Here is a 9,278-nt window from a genome sequence, read left to right as displayed (position 1 = left end):
GTGATTTATATTGACCTGTTGATTTCCCAGCGACCTAGAAAAGGCCCAACCCCCTGAATTAAGCCCCAAAGGTTGAGTTCGGCTTCAGTCACCGCAAAGCCTGTTCGAACAGCTTTTATAGCTTTGCATTGGGAATATTTCCATATTTAATGAGTTCAGCTTCTATCTCCATACTTGTGTACTTTATTTTATGGGGAGATATTCCCAATGCAAGGTTGCAAGAGGCTGTTCAAACGGTGTAAGCATAAGTTTGCACTGACCGAAGCCAAACTCGTGTTTTATTTTATGGGGAGATATTCTCAATGTATTGCAAGAGGCTGTTCAAATAGTGTGAGCATGGACTTGCACTGGCTGAAGCCAAATTTATGTTTTATTTCATGGGGAGATTCCCAATGCAAGGTTGTAAGAGGCTGCTCAAACGGTGTGAACAGACAAGGTTAAAAATGTAATAAATGGGTCATTGGCCCCCTCAAAAATTGAACTGAAATGTTAAGATCACTCTCAAACGTTTTTCCAATTCCCAAAATTAAAAAATGTTTATTTTTTCTTAAAACAATCTGTCATGCTATTCATATCAAACATTTCCGCTGGCTCTGCCATTGTTGATGAGGCGTTTGATATAATGGCGTTGCACTGTCATTGCTTGTGGGTTAATAAATACAAATTTGTTAGGGAGATTTGTATTGGTCAATCGAAAATGCAACACAATGCCATTGTACCTAACATCCTCTTAAATTATGAAACAACATCCATTTGGACCATCCGTTCAGTTTTCTACAAAAGCATTTATTCCAATGCTTACTCGGTGGTTTTTCATCATCACCCAAGCCTCGTCATACTTATCAAGGGAAGAATGTTCCCAATGCATGGCTGGGATATGGTGTGGAGTGCGTTGTTTGGGAAACCAATGTGAAATCATCTCAATCATATCGGGCTGGCTACATGAATCCTATTCATTTTTAAATTTTAAGCGTTTAAATTTTCTTACCCATTTTTTTCAGTAAAAGTGATTTTATTAAGAATATGATAATGGATTTAGTACAGAGAATGAGTAGCCTCGGCTACCCCAATAACCTTTAAGGTTCCACCTAGGACTTGCTTTACATTCTTACACCTGAGCCCAGAAACATAGTTCCCTATTAGCCCCTTGCTTTGCTAGCTGGTCCGCAAATCCATTTGCTGCTATTAGAGCCCACTGATATAATATTTGCATATCTTTTGTAATATAAATAATTTTCTTGATCTCAGTTTTGAATACCCATGGAGTCTTCCCATCTTGCTTTAGCCAGCTTATAACTACTTTGGAGTCCCCATCTACCACCAATATCCGAAGACCACTGCTTTGAGTTCAGTTGTAATGGAGTTGCCCCTACCAATCGGGCCCGAATACAGCCCCACTATTGTCCCCCTATCATCTCTTATGACCCCACCAATTCCAGCCACACCCGGGTTGCCAAAGTTGCTTCCATCAAAGTTTAGTTTGAGAAACCTAGATTCAGGAGGATCCTAACTTCTTAGGGCCTTTTTTTTTGCAGCTGACAAGGATGCTACAGTCCTCCAGTTCCTATGTCATCCATAGTAAAGTCTGAAAATAAGTCCATAGTTTTCACCCATGAGATTACTTTTATCATAATCCCTTTTATCATCAATTCCTTGCATCCTTTCTTCCCTTCAAAAATTCTATGGTTTCTTTCCTCCCATAACATCCACAATACTTCTACCCGTGTGCATTTCCATAAAGTTCTTCCTCTTCTTTTTGGCCATCGGAAGGTGGAGGCTTCAAACATTCTTCCCAATCTCACCAGGGTATCCCACCTACATCCAAAGAGAGAAAAAAACCAATCCCAAATGTTGTTAGCTACAGGACATGAATTAAATATATGAAGAGCAGTTTCACCATTAGATTCACACAAATAACACTAATTAGGTGAAAGGCACCAACCAGGCATCTTCCTCTGCATCAGATCACAAGTGTTAATTGTACCATGGGAGACCTCCCAACAAAAAGCACCCACTTTAGGGGGAACAAGGTGACACCAGATTTCTCAGACTGAGAATTAGACCCCAGGGTGACTAGAGGTCAAAATTTTGAAAAATGACGCACAACTGAACACTCCAAGGGGATTAGGAATCCAGATTCTAGTATCTGGTTTGGTAGGACCAATGAAAATCCCGTCAAGCAACTAAACAATAGAGGAAACCAAATCCAACTCAGAATCTCTCACATTTTTGCGGAGACCCAGATTCCAAGCAAAACCAGATTGTGAAGGAGAAGGGGATAGGAAATCAGCAACCGGATTACCCTTAAGGCAAGACAGGTCAAAAATTGATGGGAATAAGGTCTTTAAAGAATAGTCACTCACCCATACATCTTCCCAAAATTTAACTTTGCTACCTTAATTGAGATCATACCTGACATGATTGAGGAACAATGGTAGGATTTTGTGAATCGCTTTCCAAGGAGAAGTGCTAGAAACCCTTCTAAACACTCTAACATCCCAACCATTTACAGAGAGCCCATGAATACTAGTCACAATCTTGTGCCACAACCTGTCTGCTTCCTGTGGGAACCTCCATAACCACTTTCCTAGTAGAGCCTCATTCCTTTCCTTCAACCTTCCTAACCCCTAGCCTCCAAACTCTTCCCTCCTAGATATTGTCTCTTCTTCTCTTCTGGTTCCCATAAAAAGTCCCTCATTCTTTTCAAACCTTTTCACAACTGGACTCCAAAAATCTATGCTTTTGGGATTTGCACCAAGGGGGAGGCCTAAATACTTGAGTGGCCAATCACTTCTTAAGCATCCTAATTCCTCAGCCCACAAATTAACATCTTCTTGTGCTAAATTGATCCCTGCCACCTAACTCTTACTACGATTCACCCTCAGATTTGTCACTTTTTCAAATAATTTAGTCAACACCCTAAGATTTCTTGCTCCTACCTCATCTTCAGCCTCGCAAAAAATAATGATGTCATCCGCAAACTGTAGATGAGTTAACACCACCCTCTCCCTCCCTACTCTCCAACCCTTTAACACCCCCATATCCTCTACCTTCAAGATCAATCTACTAAAAACCTCAACTAATACGGTGAAAAGGAAAGAAGATAAAGGGTCCCCTTGTCTCACTCCTCGTCAGGCACCAAAGAAATCCTTGATTGCACCATTCACCAATACAGAGAAGTGAGAAGATTGTAGGCACCCTTTAATTCATTTGCACCATCTTGCTTCAAACCCACACATCCTTAAAGCCTCAACTAGGAACTCTCAGTCCACCAAATCATAGGCTTTCTCTAAATCCAGCTTGCACACAATGCCCTTCCTTCCAGCTTTCTTGAAATCCTTCACACATTCATTGGCAATGAGTATCTGATCTGAAATTTGTCTCTCTTGAATAAAGGCCCCTTGGAATTGAAAATTGATTAAAGGGAAGGGCTTTTTTAACCAAATTGAGAAGACTTTTGCGATGATTTTGTACTGACTTGTCACCAAGCTGATTGGCCTAAAATCCTTTGGGTGGCAAGCACCAGATTTCTTGGGAATCAACACGACAAAAGTGGCATTTACCCCTCTATTGACAATCCCCTTATTATAAAACTCCTCGAAAACATGCATTAAATCATCCTTTAACCACTCCCAACAATCCTGGTAGAAAGTCATAGTGAAACCATTAGGTCTGAGAGCTTTAAAGCGATCAATAGAAAAGATTGCTGCTTTCACCTCATCTACCTCAAATCTTTTTCTCCAAACTTCTACTCACATCATCTTCTAGGGCTGGCCAATCAATTCCTTCCATCTCCCATCTTCCTGAAAGAGGCCTTCTAAAGATTGATTTAAAATGATTCACCAAGACCTCAGCAATCTCATCACGATTAATTATTGTGCGATCCTCCAATTCTAACATAGAAATCAAATTCTTCCTTTTTCTCCCATTCGCAATCATGTGAAAATATTTTGTGTTCCCATCTCCTTTGATCCACCGCACTCTTGATTTCTGCCTCCAAGTCATTTCTACTCCAAGGAGTGTGGTTTCCAACTCTTAAATTAAACCTCTCGTCTTTTTCCCCTGCACTCAATGAGCCAGATTCCTCCTTATTTATTTCTTCAATTTTGTTTGCCACATTCATCTTCCTCTCTTCTATCCTCCCGAATTTACTATGATTCTATTCCTTGATTTTTCCTTTTAATTTCCAAAACTTCCTATAGAATCTCACCCCTTTCTAAACATCTTGGGAGTCATCTTCTTTCCACCACTCCTCAATCTTTCATACAAATTTCGGGACCGTCAACCACATGTTCTCAAACCTAAAGGGCATAGGCCCATCCCCACCTACCCCTTGTCCGGTACATATTGGCCAATGATCTAAGGTGACCTTGGGTAGTGTCCTGCCCACCATGTTATTCTAGTGTTCCTCCCAATCCCAAGAAACAAAAAATCTATCCAGCTTTGAGCACATCGAATTCTCTCGACAATTAGTCCAATAAAATATGTGTTGACCAATCCCAATTTCCTTTACTTCAAATGTATCTATAAAGCAATTAAATCTTTTCATGTTGGTGGTAACCGTTTGCCTTGGATTATTAGATTCAACGGTATGTTTGATCACATTAAAATCCCCCCTAAACACCATGGGTCTTGCCATAAACCTCTCACATCTGCTAGTTCTTCCGACTCTCATTTCTATCCCTATATGAATTAGGCCCATAAACATTTGTTAGGACCCAATTAAACTTATCATCTATATTCTGCAGTTTTATTGACACTCAGTATCTACCTATCAATTCCTCCACACATTCCATTGTATTCTCATTCCACATAGTGACTATCTCTCCCGAGGCCCCCGCACGATGAAGCCATGGTCCATCCAATGTCTCTACCTCCCCATACACTCCTTATCCACCTTCTATCAATCTCTTGTGCCTTTGACTCTTGGAGCATCACCACATCTGGCTTTTCCCTCCTTAACACTTCCTTTATGAGCCTTCTCTTAGCATCCCTCCCCAAACCTCTGACATTCCAACTTATAATCATGGGTTTCACCATCACTTCACTTGGCCCTACCTTATCTTCTTTGTTTCCAGCCTTTCCTTCCACCTTTCCCACCCTCTTCTCTCCCCTCCTCTCTATTTTTTTCAGCTCCCTTACCTTCCTTTTTCCTACTTTCCCCCCCTACAGGCATCTCCATCTTCTGAGCCCTGTCCAGACCTAAACAAGAGATCTTTAAACCCAACTTCTCAGCCCACTTTCTTAGTGATATTTCCTCATCAAAGTCACCCTCCCCATGAACCTCAACTTCCTTCCCACTACCTCCTGCCACCCTCATTTTCCTTATAGGGTCCACTCTAGTTTCCCCTACTTCTGCTACTTCCCCCATCACATCACTTGCTACCCCCTCATTATGGGCACCTTCAACATTTCGGGGCTCTCTATGACCTTAGTTCTCGATTGAAGTGTTTGCAAGGACAGCACAATCACCATTATTAACCAAAAACGAATTCACACAGTTACCTTGGATACCTGGTAAACCTAGGGTGCAGTGTTATGAGGACTCAGAGATGGCACAAGGATGGTGTCCCCTGTCCCCAAGTTAGCAGGTGTTGTTGGTTGGTCAGTGTCTATCTAAATCATGTGGCCTTGGTCTAGGTTTGGCACCTTGACCCTACTTGGTGAGTTAGTGTTTATCTCCTGGCTCGCATCATTCTCTAATTTAAAGCACGATTCGAGTCTGGATCTCCTACACAATCCTTCCTGTACATCAAATCAGAGAGTGCCAATTCAGCACTCTCTCATGCTTAAATTTCACATGTGCAAGTTAGAGTAACAGACGTTTCAAACATCCTCCCTGTTTTTAGTATATTAAAATTTTAAAACAAATAAAAAATAAGGGTTAGGGTTTCTTTTTCCTATTTTATTCAAATAAAAAACAAGAAAATTAAACAATCGAGGTAAGGGATTTAATTGACCTTTCTCTGTTAATTTTAATACGTAGATAGACAATAAAAGATTCAAAAGAATAGAGAATCTATCACCAGTCATAGTTTTATGTTAAGAAGGCTAACCACCTATTTGAAACTTTATATAGTTGATCGTTTATAGTTTTTTTTGGGATTTGCATAGCATTCAATATTGTTGTCCACAATCATGACCTCATACATTTACTTTAATGTCAATAGTCCTTTGTTCCTTTAAAAACAAATTTCGTAATTATTAATTATTTAATCCTCGATTTTTGTTTTACATGTCAACATAAATGTAACTTGTGTAGTAGGTTTTTTTGTACTGTATTGTACCTAATACCTCTAAATTATAAGATGAACATGTGAAAGGAGCTTTTCACCTGTTTGTCTTTTGTTCCAACTTCCACCGTTCTCTAATAATACTTAATCTGACCTTTCATTGTTTTAATGATACTTATCTGCAATCTTCATTGTTCAGTACTTGTGTCTTTAGTCATTAGTGGGAAAATTTTCATTGAACCTTCTCTCAAGGTTTGATCTCCAACCCTCACTGTCTTAATGGTACTTAACTTGTAATCCTCATTGAACATTGCTTCTATTCACCTTAATTTATGTGAAGTTTTAAATTTTTCTTATTATTATAATTGTCTTCTTGCATTTATAACTTTAATCCTATTTACTTACAAATTTAATTTAGAAGTTATTTGCTTTCTTTCAAATTAAATATTAACTGTTAAAGTAAATCCTATTGTTGTATCAAAGATTATGGAGATTGGTCCTCGTAGGATGATTTTTTAATACAAAGGTGACAACGAACATTCTACTTCTAGGTCATTTGAGGTACATGAAAGGATTAAGCCAATTGACTTGGGTAAGGGAGAATGCACTTTTGATTATTTAACTACAAATAAAGAACAACAAATCATGGATGCAAGCATGCATAGCCTGGTTTTTCAATCCATTGGTGACAAAGAACATATCACTACTACTTTACTTGAGGCACATGAAATGGGTAAGGCTATTGATTTTGATAAGGGAAAATATGTTGATGATATGGCTACAAATGAAGAGCAACAAAGTCTGGATGCAAGTATAAAAAAGAGGCTCAAAAACAGATGTGCTCATATTCCTAATGAGTGGACTCCAAAAGTTGGAATGGTGCTTAAAACAGAAGTGAATCTTATAATTTTTATAACAGATATGCTGGAATTGTGGGGTTTAGTGCTCGAAAGTCAAATAGAAATCTTTGTCCTTTTATTGGACGAGTGAAATTTAGAAAATATTGTTGTGCTAAAGAGGGGAAGCACCTACAAGATAAGCGTAAGCCCAATGTTATATATCCTAGGCCAGAGACAAGGTGTGGTTGTAAGGCTGAAATGAAAATAAGTCTTCGAGAATATTCTTGTTATCATGTAGTTGGTTTCAATGAGACTCATAATCATTTGATTACAACCCCTACGAAATCACATATGTTGAGATCTCAAAGAAAAACTACCAAGGAACAAGGTGCATATGTTAGAAGGGTAGATGATTCAAGAATAACTCCAAAAGCATCTATGGAATCAATGGCCAGAGAAGCCAATGGACATGAAAACATTGGATTCACTTCTATAGATTTGAAGAATTACTTGTGTTCATATAGGAATGGGAATATGGAAAAAGGATAGGTAGGTAATATTTTACAGTATTTCCATGATAGATAGTCTGAAGATTCATCTTTTGTCTATGAAATTCAATTAGACCAAGCTGAATTAGTCACAAACATATTTTGGGTAGATGCACAAATGATTATAGATTATGCTCATTTTAGTGGTGTTGTGTGCTTTGACACAACTTATAGAACAAACAATGAGAATCAGCCATTCGCACTTCTATGGGTGTGAATATAAGCAATAAATCATTTTCAGTGTTGCATTAATATATGATGAAACTACAGAAACATTTGAATGGTTGTTTAAGACTTTTATGAAAACAATGGGTGGAGAAAAGCCAAAGACTATCTTGACTGATGATGATGCAGCTATGGCAAAGGCAATCAGTTCAATATTATCACAATCACATCAAAGACTATTTTTTGATATGTTTCAAAATGTCGTAAAACACCTTAGTGGGATATTTGAAAATTTTAGGACATTTTCTAAGGAATTCAGCAAATTTGTATATGATTATGAAGAAGTGGATGAGTTTGAAAATGCATGGGAAAGTTTGATCACCAAGTACAATCTTCGAAAGAATGACTAGTGCAAAAAATATATAGCAAAAGGCATAAATGTGCTCAAGTGTTTGGGAGACAAACATTTTCTGTTGGTAAAAGTACAACACAAAGAAGTGATCGTTTGAATAGTTGTTTAAAGAGTTATCTTAACATCAAGCATAACTTGTTAAGATTTTTTCGGCATTTTGAGAGAGTGGTTGTTGACAGGCGGTATGAAGAGTTGAAAGCATAATTTTCAACAACACAAAGTGTTCCAACTTTGTCAGTGCAATTAGATATATTGTGCTAAAGTACTATAACAACTAAATTGTAGCATTGGTGAAGATCATATTGTGTCTGAAACAATAACTAAATATGTAGGAATGTATTTGGAACAAAACAACACAAAGTTGCTTTTGACTCAACAAATGATTCAGTAAGTTGCAGTTGCAAAAAGCTTGAATATGTAGGGATCTTATGTGGGCATGCCTTGAAAGTGTTCAGTCTTAAACACATTAGGATGATCCCCTCATGCTACATACTAAAAAGATGGACTATTGATGCAAAAAAAAAGGTGTTGATGCTTCATGTGGCTCTAACATTAGTTTGGAGAAGAACACAAGAACAACAATGCGCTTATAAGGAATTGAATCGTTTGTTTACTCAAATAGCAAGTAGAGTTGCACAAGATGATGATGTTTATAAAATTGTTGTGGAGTCTTCAGAAGACATATGCATCAAAGAGTTTGAGAGCATAGGTCAGTGAAACTATTAGCTCTCCTACAAATCCTAAAGGAATATGTAAGGGTGTTGGTGGAAATAATATCATTTATGAAGGAACCACATCAACAGTAGTCAAAGGAATTAAACACAAGGTGAGTGCAATACGCATTCTTCAAAAAGGCCCAAAAATGCTTTAAAAAAAGGCTATAACAAAGAGAACAAAAAGGAAGAAGAAGCAAACTAATGATGAATGTTCTATCCAACAGCTCATACAAGTATTTTTAAATTCATTAATAGAATGCATTTTTATTTTACTTTTTTTTACTATTATTGATTAAACTATTACAATGTAGAAACTTAGAATTGGAGGTGATATAACTAATGTCTCAAAGAAGAGGACAAAAGTG

At 37.8% G+C, this 9,278-nt stretch overlaps 1 pseudogene; it reads left to right on the top strand.

Annotated features, from left to right (window-relative positions):
- Nucleotides 1-6,878: 6,878 nt before the first annotated feature.
- LOC148871435 (protein FAR1-RELATED SEQUENCE 5-like) lies at nt 6,879-8,914 on the top strand (annotated as a pseudogene).
- Nucleotides 8,915-9,278: the final 364 nt, after the last annotated feature.

The sequence above is a fragment of the Nelumbo lutea genome, chromosome 2 (assembly GCF_056320005.1).
Source record: "Nelumbo lutea isolate HS-2025 chromosome 2, American lotus-T2T, whole genome shotgun sequence".
NCBI classification, from domain to species: Eukaryota; Viridiplantae; Streptophyta; class Magnoliopsida; order Proteales; family Nelumbonaceae; genus Nelumbo; species Nelumbo lutea.
The sequence above is the reverse complement of the archived record's forward strand: the minus strand, read 5'-3'. Positions and strand labels throughout refer to the sequence as shown.